The sequence below is a fragment of the Passer domesticus genome, chromosome Z (genome assembly GCF_036417665.1).
Source record: "Passer domesticus isolate bPasDom1 chromosome Z, bPasDom1.hap1, whole genome shotgun sequence".
Lineage (NCBI taxonomy): Eukaryota > Metazoa > Chordata > Aves > Passeriformes > Passeridae > Passer > Passer domesticus.
In genome coordinates, this window is record NC_087512.1 from 58,700,484 (window position 1) to 58,713,587 (window position 13,104).

Consider the following 13,104-nt stretch of genomic DNA (forward strand, 5'->3'; position numbering starts at 1 on the left):
CCATACGGCTGCTTTCCACTTCCGGTTCATCCCTACGATGCGACAAGAACCGTCAGTGAAAAGAGCGTAACGTGTTTCCTCTGCTGGTAGTTGGTTATAGGGTGGAGCTTTTTCAGCTCTTGTCGCTTGTACCTGCTCCTCATCGTCAGTGAGACTAAAGTTTTCACCTTCTGGCCAGTTCGTAATTATCTCTAAAATCCCAGGACGATTCAGGTTTCCAATACGGGCGCGCTGGGTGATGAGGGCAATCTATTTGCTCCATGTGGCGTCGGTGGCGTGGTGGGTAGTAGGAACCTTTCCTTTGAACATCTACCTCAGCACTGGTAGTCGGGGTGCCAGGAGGAGTTGTGCTTCCGTGCCAATCACCTCCGAGGCGGCTTGAACTCCTTCATAGGCAGCCAAGATTTCCTTCTCTGTTGGGGTGTAGTTGGCTTCGGACCCTTTGAAACTTCGGCTCCAGAATCCCAATGGTCGACCTCGAGTCTCACCAGGCACTTTCTGCCAAAGGCTCCAGGACAAACCATTGTTCCCGGCTGCAGAGTAGAGCACATTTTTGACTTCTGGTCCCGTTCTGACTGGGCCAAGGGCTACAGCATGAGCGATCTCCTGCTTGATCTGGGTGAAGGCTTGTTGCTGCTCAGGGCCCCAGTGGAAATCGTTCTTTTTGCGGGTAACCAGGTAAAGAGGGCTCACAATCTGGCTATACTCGGGAATGTGCATCCTCCAAAAACCTATGGCACTTAGGAAAGCTTGTGTTTCCTTCTTGCTGGTTGGTGGGGACATAGCGGTAATTTTGTTGATGACTTCAGTGGGAATCTGGCGCCGTTCGTCTTGCCATTTCACTCCCAGAAACTGGATTTCTCGGGCAGGTCCCTTGACTTTGCTCTTCTTGATGGCGAAGCCAGATTCTAGCAGTATCTGGATGATCCTCTTACCTTTCTCAAACACTTCTGCCGCTGTGTTCCCCCACACAATGATGTCATCGATGTACTGCAGGTGTTCTGGAGCCTCACCCTTTTCTAGTGCAGTCTGGATCAGTCTATGGCAGATAGTGGGACTGTGTTTCCACCCTTGGGGCAGTCGGTTCCAGGTGTACTGCACGCCCCTCCAGGTGAAAGCAAACTGAGGCCTGCATTCTGCTGCCAGAGGAATGGAGAAAAACGCATTAGCAATATCAATAGTGGCATACCACTTTGCTGCCTTGGACTCCAGCTCGTACTGGAGTTCCAGCATATCCGGTACAGCGGCGCTCAGCGGTGGAGTCACTTCATTCAAGGCACGATAGTCCACAGTCAATCTCCATTCTCCGTCAGATTTGCGCACAGGCCAGATGGGGCTGTTGAAGGGTGAATGGGTTTTGCTGACCACCCCTTGGCTCTCCAGCTCACGAATCATTCTGTGGATGGGGATCACGGCATCTCGATCCGTCCGATACTGCCGGCGGTGTACTGTCGAGGTCGCAATTGGCACGAGTTGCTCTTCCACCTTCAGGAGTCCTACTGCAGACGGGTTTTCTGACAGTCCAGGCAAGGTGTTCAATTGCTTAATGTCCCCTGCCTCTACAGCAGCAATGCCAAAAGCCCACCTGATTCCCTTTGGGTCTTTGTAATAGCCGTTCCAGAGGAAGTTTATGCCCAGAATACACGGGCATAAACTGGGCCAGTCACTATAGGATGTTTCTGCCACTCCTTCCCAGTCAGGCTCACCTCGGCTTCCACCAGGGTCAATTGCTGTGATCCCCCTGTCACACCAGCAATAGAAACAGGCTCTGCCCCCACATGTCCCGATGGTATCAGGGTACACTGCGCACCAGTATCAACTAGGGCATCGTATTTTTGTGGCTCTGATGTGCCAGGCCATCGGATCCACACTGTCCAGAAGATCCAGTTTTCCCGTGCCTCTCTCTGGCTAGAGGCAGGGCCCCTCTAACACTGGTTATTATTCCTCTCCTGGGTATACATACTAGAGGTCCCTCCAAGGGGATCTGACAGATCGTACCCAAAAGCTTGGTCATGGGAGGTTGAGGCTACCTTCACCTTGGTGGAACTCCCCCGGTTAGAGTTTTCCTCCTTGAGTTGACGGACCCGTGCTGCCAGGACAGAAGTGGGTTTCCCATCCCACCTCCCCATGTCTTCCCCGTGGTCACGCAGGAAGAACCACAGATTAGCCCTTGGGGTGTACCCTCTCTCTCTAGCTGGGGAATGTTGGGCTCTGACTTTGGGGCCTGTGACTCGTACGGGTGCTGCATTAACCTTCCTCATTTCCTCCCTCATCTCTTCTTTGAACTCCTTAATCACAGCTGAGATATGAGCCTGCATTGGGCCATTAATCATACTCCCATAATTCCTAAGTTTGTTGGCAACAGAGCCCACTGTCTCTCGGTTAGTGTTAGCATCAATTGTTGCAATGCAAGTGGTGTACTGAGATGGCCCCAGATTTGCCAGACTCCACAGCATTTGCCCTGTGCACCTGACCTTGTCGGGGTCATTATTATGTTGTCCATCCCTCCCAAAGAGTACCTCTAATACTGCCACTTCCCTTAACTGTTGGATCCCTTCCTCCAGGGTCTTCCAACGCATTCTATGGTGGTGCTCCTGCATTCTCTCCCTGTGGACAAACCTCTCTGACACTCATTAAAAGCCGCTCCCAGAGAGAAAGGGATCCTGGCTCCCTTACAAAAATCTGATTCATACCTGAGTCCTGGGTTAAGGGTCCCAAGTTCCTTGCCTCACCACCATCCAGCTGCATGCCTGTACCCATAAGGTCCCAGACCCAGAGTAGCCAGGTAGTATAAGCCTCACGCCCTCGTCGCACAATGTCTTTGTGCAGATTATGGAGACTTTCGTACGTCAGGGACTCGGTGATGATCGCAACTTCTGGCTCCCCTGTGGGTTGTGAGGTTCCTCCATTCCTATCTCTATCTGGGTGCTCTGCTTTCATCTTAGACCTCCTTGTTTCTACCGGGGCAACTGCTGCTGGCTGTGACTGCCTTTGTGGTTCAGTTGGAACCTGGACAGTTGTAACATTTGTGGGTTCCACAGCTGTACTATTAGACTGTCCCTCTTCAAGGCAAAGGGCGGGTTTCTCACCTGCTGGTGAAATGCACCCCTTCAGCATCTCTTGCATCTCCTGCATCTCCTTAACCAGCACCCTCACCCAATCTGGGTGGTTCGTTTCTGAGGCAGGCTGTGGGGCAGGGTCAGGCTCTGGAGCAGTAGCATCTCCAGTCTCTGGGGTAGTGTCAGGCTCTGCAGCAGCATCCCTAGTCTCTGGTGTAGGTGTCAGGGTAGTTATCCAGGTTAATCTTCTCTTATCTCTGAGTGCTAAACATAACAGGTATATCAGCAACACCACCCATTGTATGATATCATTAGCACTTAGAGTGGATCTTAACCCTTCGAAAACTGGTGGAGCAGACCCAAAAAGATGGTTAAAAGGTTGGGAGAATGTTTCCCCCCGTGTCATTTCCTCACAGTAGGTACCATTATTAAAGTAACTCCAAAAACATGCAGTTAGTGTGTGATAGCTCTGAATCCATGTACCTGCCATCCAGAGGAAATTAAAGATCCATGAATCCTTCACCCAGAGGACAAACTTGATAACAGACACAGTGGCCTTAGTTATAGGACCCATATTTAGATAAGGGCCTGTAAATGGGAAGTATACACTTGCGACCACATGCCACCCAAACCAGGGAAAACTAGACCACATGGTGGTACTTAAAAATTAAACTACCTAAGAAGTGTTAATCCCTTTTTTTTTTTTTTTTCAATGCCCTCGAGCCTCACGTTGGGCGCCAAAATCTGTCTTGGTTTGAAAAGACAGGAGTCTGTGAAGGAAGGCAAAAAGCCTTCTGTGAAATGGAAAAGGTAAACCCCCTCCTTCCGAATTATTACAATTTCAGAATTAAAAGGGCTCTCAGGCAAAGATATGGGAATGGGAATAACAGTTTTTTTACTAGGAAGGAAAAAAACCCAAACTAAATAACAATGTAATTTAACACAAGCAAAAAAACCACTGGCAGAGTGAGAAAAACCTGACACCCTGAGAAGTCAGGGTGTTGATAGTAGTCCAGCCAGATGGTGGCTGCTCCTCCTGGAGCGGCGATCTGCAGAAGGGTGTAGATCCTTTCTGAAAACGCGGTGAATGAGCAGCTGGGCCTTGGTTCCTGATTCCTCTGAGAAATCCAGCGAAGAAGGCTGTCTGTGGTCTCAGAAATGCTTGTTTTATGGTGGCAGGGATGCTTGGCTCCTCCCTCTGGATGGAGCATCTCTCAATGGGATGATGTAACTAATCTTACCAGCCACAGTGAGTAATTCAATAGCCCATCAGCAGGAGATTATCTTCCTGGCAGTGTCATTGTTCTTGAAAGAGATAAGAAAAACTGCTCAACCCCCAACAGATGGCAAAAAAAGAATACATGCCTATTTTACAAGCCAAGACAATGGGCTACAGAAATTTCCATCAGCTCTGATCTGCTGCTGTAATTGGAATTTTAGAAACATCACATTCTAAAAGTTAAAAGAACATATATGAAGATAATTTAACATTTTAGAGTATTGTAGAACAGTGTGTTTAACGATGATGAGCAAAACTGACATCAAGTACACTAGATAATTCCTCAAAATTTCTGGAAGTTAATTTAATACTCTTCAAGTGTAAGGATAAAAATCATTACTTTCCTTAGCAAGGAAAAACATAGGTTTTTGAGAGACATCAGTTATTTTGAAATAAAACAAAGTAATATATTTTCAGTAAATAGAAGGTGTCATATATCTTTGAATTATGTAGGTGTACATGTGAGCTGTAGCACCTTCTATCCAAGTGTGGACAACTTCAGGCAGAGTTGTGATGTAATCTGAAACTGTTTTGAAAATCACTCAAACATTCAAATAAGAGCATGCAGGTCAGGCAACCACAGACTCATCAAGGTTGAAGAAGCCCTGTAAGATCATTAAGTCTAACCACTAACACAGCACTCCCACCATGTCCAGTGCTAAATCATGCCTCAATTGTATTCACATTTTTTGAACACTTACAGGGATAATGACCCTACCCTTCCCACATTTCTTCTCTTTCTGGGGACTGCAATTTACTTCAGAACTTCATGCACCAAAATGGTATGAAAAGACAATGTTCACATCTGTAAAAAAAGGGTACCTGTTTGCTGATCTGGGGTCCTGATCTCAGCCTGATGCCTTTAAGATGACTGGAATAACGAGTTTCATTCCCCATCACTTACATGTCTATTTTTTTAGTGCAGCTGCTCAGAGAATCGTACACAGATGTCATAATTGTTCTCAAGCTTTGTTTCAACCTTAAAATGCACCCCACTAGGATATGCAATGCCTTTGTCCTCCTGACCTGGGATAAAGACAGGCAAAACACACATCTGGTGTTTTCCCAAATGTGGTTCTTTATTCCATTAAATGGATTGAAAAAAAAAAAATGAAGATGAACCCTTCAACAGATAAATTTTAGACATAAATTTCAATTTCAGATGAATGAAGCTGCAGAGTATACCTAGACCATGATAATTTTACCTATGCAGTAGCAAAAAACTAAAAAGTGAAAAGGAAAATGTTTAATACTACTGATGTAGAAAAGCATATTGTATATTTATAAATGGTACCCAAGATCAGATTTAACAGAGAGCAAAATCTGATCTGCATTTGACTTCAAAGCACAAGGACTATGTGTTGCTGTGTTCAGGTTATTTCAACTCCTTGCTTACTATGAATTTTATAAAACACCATATGCTACCAAGCTGCCTCCACACTGAATACATCAGTAAAAGAAATATGATAAAACCCCTATATGTAATTACATACCTAGTAATTTTTAAAAACTAATTCCTTGTCAGAAATAGGTAGAAACTTTTGTAATGCACAGCATGCATTGTCAGTATTCTGCATATTTAAATATCTGAGTATTTAGATGCCTAACCTAAGAAAGTTTGCAGCTTTTTAATAATATGATACATAGATTCAGATTAATTGCAAATTAGTAAAATACTGCAACAAAATGCACAAAGTCCACCACTGAAGTCTCTTCCCAGTTTGAACTTGTCAACAATTCATAGTTCCTGGTTTTTCTTTCAGACATGCTCTTATCTGTTCATCTTAACCCCCACCTATTTTTTTTTTTTTTACATTAAAAACAACAAAAACAACAACAAAAACAAACCCTAGTGTAACCTCCTGTTTTCCTTTAGTAACCACTCCAGCACTCCTACTTTTTGGACACAAAATTCTTCTTTCCATTGTCTTCGATATTTATGAATCACAATCTATTTAAAGCTATGATGCCTGTAGATTTTGCCAAGATATTTGTGCCTTCATAAGGTTTACTTAGCACGTTTGGAATTAGATTACTGATGCTCCTCATTGTAGACTAGGAATCAAAGTATCTCTAAACAAAGACTAAATCTTTGTCTGGATGTTCAGGGCAAGGCATCATCCCACTCCAGTATCCTGTTTCTCTCTATGTCTGCATGCAGGTGGTTTGAGACCATGCAACATGGTTGTTGCCATTTCTCCTTCACTAGCTATTCACTAGCATTGAAACCCCCTATGCTTTTACTGAGCCTATTCCTTTTGCTCCCTGCTCAAGCGAATGCCTAAGAAATATACATCTTGTCTTTAAAAATGCACACATGATAATTCTTATCCAAACAAAACATACCTTTTTTATTTTTTTTTTCTAAAGCGTGTTTTCATTTGTGCCTGGAAAAGGATAGCTTCTTCTTAAATAATAGTCATGAATGACACCTACTTAGAGGTTAGTTTTCTGTTCACTGAACTTTTCATTATTAAAAAATATATATGTTCTGACCCAAATATACAAGAGGGAAAAATGTTATTTTATATATGCTAAAATTTGGCAGGAGAAATGTCCTCACTACTGAGGCATTTGATGAAGTCTATGCACTTCTTGTTCAACATTTGGTTGGGTTTTTTTGTTTAGTTGTACACATATCAGGTAGCTGATCTGTAGCTATTAGTAATGTGATATTTATGATTGATGTGACTACCAATGATTTATGCATTAGAGATGACCTGGAATTTTGGCAGGATTCTTATTTTATTCTTGAAAATTAAAATGCATTCATAATATGTAAAAAAAAAGAAGGAAAAAATTACAAATATATCTGATCACATCTATAGAGAAATTTGTACTCATGTTTAAGCATATACTTAATTATAAATTATAAATTCCTTGTAGATAATGACAAAAAAAATTACCTATCACTCATGCATAACCTTAGAGCAAAAGATTAGCGCAAGTGCTTTTTTTGGCATTCTCAGATGCAGAGTCAGAAACTTGCTAATACACAGAGAATGTCTCATGCTGGAGCTCAAAATCCTGCTTTTAGCTACAGACAGAATTACTGGATCAGATGAAAAGAAAAAAAGAAAAAAGGAAAAAATAAGCATGTTTCTCCAGTCGTTCATATTCTTATAAAATGTTGGTTCCAGAGAAGATCTGCAAATGAGCACAGGATGAGGTTTGTGAGTTACACCCCAATAAAAATTTTTACAAAGTGAGAATTCATCAGTGCAGTTACAGATTGCTGCCCTTTCACTTCAAAAAAGCCATGTGTTTATGGAGAACTGATCCTTCAGAAAATGTTTCCTACCTTGCCTCCACCAGCAGGGATTAAGGGACTAAGGCTCATTAAACAGCTCATTAAGGGACTAAGGCTCTGTCCTACAAGCCAGTATTTTCAGAAATGGAACCTGTACTGAGACAGCTTGACAAGCATTGGAAGTTGTTTCCTCTTTTGATTGAGTACATTTTCTTCGTTATATGAGGAAGGAATTTGTTCTCAAGCATTTTTATGTAGTACAGACATTGAGATACTTTGTCACAGATTTCAAGGTTTGGACAGATTGAAACCTTGTTTGAATTGTCTGGTAGATAAAAGGCAGTTACAAGCACCCAGCTATGGAAATGTTTTTTTAATTCCTACTCTTCAGCCCATCTGAAGAGTGGGAATTAAAAGCTTAACTACTTTTAAAAAGATGCAGCAGTATTTCTCTGCTCAAGGAAATAATTTAGCAAATACCTTGGGGTCATGACTCTAGTTTTCACTTCATCTCTGGAGCATTTTGGTGGGGGCATTGATCAGAGCAGATTCTGGGTAAGTGCAACAACATTCATGGTAGACATTCATTCATCAGTAATCAGATAGACCTGAAGGTAGACAAGGAGAGGTTTTCAGTTAAGACTCCTGTGACTTCAGAAAGGATGTGTCTTGGTAAAGATGATGAATAAAAATGCCAAACTTTTCAGGGAGGAAACTGGCGTGGTGCTTAGCAAGAGGTAGATGACTTTGTCCTGGTACTAGCTTGAGGACCTCTAAACACTACATTTCTCATTTTGACAGTGTCTCCAAGTCTGTTTGTCAAGTCACTGGCTAAGAAAACCTATTTCCCAGACCTATTTCAGATTGTCTTATCTCCAATTCCTGAGGATTAAGAGCACATATTTGTGGACTCTGCAATTTTAAATTCTTTTATATCTACTTCCAAGTGTTACAGCTATTAATGCAGGGGGTGTATGGAGTTAATCAATACCGCAAGAAGCATGAATTTTATGATGTATTTTAAACTTCATGTTTGTGAATTGTTCTCTTCTGAGTGGGTGAATAGTGCTATAAAAAGATACATTATGTTCCAAGGCCTGTCAACTTGGAAAAATACGTATTTATTTACTGTATATAAATATTTAAAAATGTCTTGAAAAGATGGAAAGGGGATAATATTACTGCAAAAATATTTCTCTAGAGGACAATATTGATCATTATTTAAATACATTGTTCATGGCCAACAAAAATGTGAAGCTTTGTTTCATATAAAACTATTTTTTCTCTTACAACATATTAATATCAGTCCTACTGTTTTCCTTATGATATCTGTGCTGGGCACAAGCTACCCTGTCTGAACTGAAGTGGCTGATAACCAGGCCACTACCACTCATGTGTTGAATTTAGATTGGCAAAGTTGTGTAAAAATATTTTTTAGTTTTGTGGAGTTGCACAAAACCATTTTTTGTTCTGGGCTATATATTAAACAAAAATCGCTTCTTCAGTCCAGCAGAAGTCTGGGTCTCTTTGGCCACTACACTACACCTGCTGTCTTGCTTTCCATTTAGTGGTTTTCATTTTTGTGTTACTGTATTTAGAGTAGTTTTCAAGATATGTTTGGATCATGTTTTCATCCCAACTAATATGAATGTATACAATAAAAAAATACATAGTGGTGTTTAAGTACTGTTCTGTTACATGACAGAACAGTTTGGTTGGGTTTTTTCTAACATCAAAAAATCCTTGAAAAATTTTAACTCTCAAATACAATCCTTTCACTTTGCAGGTAAAAATCTCAAAATTAAAAATGAAAACCAGAATGAAACAAACTTCATTAAAAAAACCAAAACCAAACCAAAAGATTTTAGATTTTAAAATGTGAACTGTTAAATGCTTCATCATCATAGTTCATTAAAATTTATTCTTGCATTTTTTTATTGGCAGTCTTGAAACTTTAGCTGCATTGGGAAGAGTATCAGTTACAAACGTCTTATCCTCCAAAACAAGCCAGTTCCATCCCCCAGTTCCTACTGCTGCTCTAAGATTTGGCCTCCACTCACAAGACTTGCAGAGCATCCTCACCACTGTAAACGAAACACCCGAGGAAATGTTCCTGGGCACAGAATCTCAAATATCTATACTTCAAAAGCAGTGGGTTTGGTTTCCCAGACAATAGCTAGGTACCGTTGCTGAGTTAGAAGGGGAAGGAAAAATGTTAGGAAGAAATTTTTACACAATTTGCCTGTTTTGAAGGCTTGGAGGGTTTAAGCAAAAGGATAAAGAATTTTTCTTTTTCCTGGCTTCAGTGGTAGATGCTGGTCCCAACCATTTTAAAACGGCAAGTGTAAATAAATCTACATGATTCATCTGATCCCACAGCATAGTCATTTGACAGAGTAGTTCAAAGAAACTTACCTGGCTCCTATGGTGTCACAAAGGGTTTGTATGGATGGGAATCCAGTTTTTTCCACTTCCTGTCTGGTGCTTTTACCTACTAAACAATCAACCTCAGTTAAAAAAAACCAAACCAAAAACAAAAAATCAAACCAAACAAATACCTAAAACTATTATTTCAGTAAACCTTTTGACATTGGTATAACTACAGTCCCTGAGGCATGAATAATATTTTTCTATGTAGGTTCTGACGGGAGAAATAGACATATCCCCACCAGTGGTTTCATGTAAAGTGCAATATTTTCATGTAAAGTACAATATTTTGCACAATTCTAATGAAAATTGTACATTTCCACTGTACAGATCATATTGTGGTACCTGCAAAATATTTCTTCAAAATCTTTCTTGACAATCATAAATATTTCGTATGATCCTCCAAAGAGACTGTGTAAAAAATAAATTTCTGAGATTGAAACAAAAGTGCTGCACTCAACAGGAGGTAAAAGCAATCTGTGGAAAGGTGTTATTGGACATTTGGGATATCAGAAATGGCTGTTTCTTTCAATCACCCCTTGGCAAGCTGCTCTATGAGATATGACTATCTGCTCTATGAGATATGTGCTTGGGCAAGAAAATGAGTGAAGGATTTGCCGTGCTCTGGATGTCAGCTGGGCAGCAGCATTCACCCTTCAGCGAACAGCAGCATGCCTTGTCCTTGCCTTGGGCAGTGGGAGGACCACCATGCTCTTCTGCCAAGCATTGTGTATGAGGCTTTAACATGTCTAAAATAAGGAGCATACACAAAAAAGCTGCTTGTGATGATCAGGCTCCTATCTGTCTTTTCCATGTGATCTCTATCCAGAGAAGGCTGTCACTGTAGACAGTTTCTGCTGAGAAACAGGTCAAATAACTCTGTATTCATCTCCAACAGCAAAACACTGGTATTTAAGTCAGAGAACTTGTGTTTATTTTGTTAACATAAAAGGATTTTTTATTAATTCAATTTTTTTTTCTTTTGGTGTTGTGTTGGAATCACACTTAGTTGTAAGCATTTAGGAATGCAACTGATAACGAAACACCAGAACAAAATTTATAAAATCAGTGTGGTAAGCTCTGAATATTTTATTGCAAAAGAGCTATAGGCTTTCTGGAGAAGAGAACAGTAGTTCAAGACATAAAACAAACAGCACCATAATCACAACTGCTCACTTGAGAAAGTAAGATACGGAGAATCAAAATGAAACACAGCCAATACCAAATTCTCTAGTCCTGCAAAAATTACTATAAGCTATTGTATAGACTGTGGAGCTGATGAACAATTCACAGAACATGTATAGTAACATTTATGTCAGAAGTCTACTAAAGTAAGGAAAAAAATAAGAGGAAGAAAAAAGATATGGGCACATACAAGAAACGACAATTTCTACAAATTAATGAACTTTAATTAAATGAATCTCAGAAGACCAAGGAAATTAGATATTAGTCAACTGAAATCTGACAGGTTGTTTTGAGAAGTTGCAGAGAAAAGAGAAATGACAGAAAAATGAAATAAAAAGGTATAATTTCATCCATTCTTGAAAATAAAAGTCTAAAGGTAGCTGAGTATTATTAGAAAGGAAAAATACCTTTCAGCAATTGCATGATGAAATAAACAAGACAAACACAGTTACAAGCACTGATGAGGACTGTCCTGAACACATCGTATACTTTATTTGTCATGGTTAAATACTGGCACATTATTTACCCATTTTTTCCTCTATTAATATCAAAATAAGGAAAAAAAACATATCAGAGACCTACATAAAGGATTCCATTTTCTCTGACTAAATGTCAGATGTATCCTAAACTAATAGGTATGGTCCAAAATCTAGTATAGTACTGGATCCATCCTGATTCTGCTATAGCTGAATTTTCTAATATAAAAGGGTGAAGGCAAGAATCGGCTTTTTGTCATGACCACACAAAGAGTTTTTGAGAGTTGTTTTCATTTATACACAAAACAATTAAAAACCACTATTTACAGGGAAAAAAAACCAAAACATTGAGAAAAATAAGAATCTACCAAAACAAAATATTCTGCTACAGAGCAATTCTCCCAATAGGTCTGAATGGGGCTTTTAAATTGTTATTTCACAAAATATGAAGAGGAATAGAAATCCAAAACAAATAACAAAAAATCTCCAATAAATTTATCCTGGGGTTTGACATTTAGATTACATTAGGAAGTTTATATAATAATGCACTTGCAACCTCTCTATACACTATTTTGTTAAAGTTTTGACAGCAAGTTTTGAATGTGAATATTAAGTAAGGATTCCTGAGTTACATTATGCATGTTAAAATTTTAATAAAAAAGAAGGAAGTACTAAATTGTATAAAGTTTATGTAGGGATCTCAACAATACAATTATATGAATTTTATGCAGGTGTTATTGGGTGAAAATCTTTGATTTTGCATTAAAAAGACAGTCACTTTGGTAGATATTTCTGGTGTGAAAACAGTATCTCCAGATCTAGTTAGAACATTATAAGTACATTTATAAGTACAGAGTAAAATAAGACTTTCTGTTTCGTCAACCAGAATGAAAATTATATATACTTTTTTTTGAGCTTCTAGATATAATTACCAAGTAGTATGCAGCTGGTACAGAGTTGCACATAAAACACAGTTAAGGAAAACAGTGTTAAGGAAAAATAATCAAAGTATTTCTACAATGCAATAATAAGTACTACTGGTCAGTTTTGCATCTTAATATTCAGATATTTTGTGTCTTATTCAGATGGAATAAGAGCCCAAAATACTGCTCTTCAATATTCATTATACTTGTAAAAATCAGTTATCTCACATACACATGGGAATCTTTCAGCTGCAAAGACGCAGACACTGACCGTTTGAAATACACTGCTTTTTGTCTGTATGGAAAAGGTCTGACATAATAGTTCTTATGTAAAAGTATTATATGGTACTTTCAGTAGATCTGAACAACAATTAAGAAAAAAGTAGTTTAGGGTCACTAACAATATCTCTCCTATCTCATCTTGTACAAGAACCTCAGGCTTTGCAGTTTCCTGTATAGTTTTAGTATTTCAGAAAACTTTTGCAGATGGTGGTAATAAATATGG

General features: G+C 39.6%; 1 long non-coding RNA gene across 3 annotated transcripts in view; it reads right to left on the reverse strand.

The window, feature by feature from the left end:
* Nucleotides 1-5,443: 5,443 nt before the first annotated feature.
* Nucleotides 5,444-13,104, reverse strand: part of LOC135290959 (uncharacterized) — a 39,032-nt gene continuing 31,371 nt past the window's right edge. For all 3 annotated transcript variants that reach the window (XR_010353791.1, XR_010353790.1, XR_010353793.1), the window contains 3 exons: nucleotides 10,004-10,082; nucleotides 8,069-8,196; nucleotides 5,444-7,485 (listed from right to left, as the gene is read on the reverse strand). This is a non-coding gene — a long non-coding RNA (uncharacterized LOC135290959). The remainder of the gene's footprint in view (nucleotides 7,486-8,068; nucleotides 8,197-10,003; nucleotides 10,083-13,104) is intronic.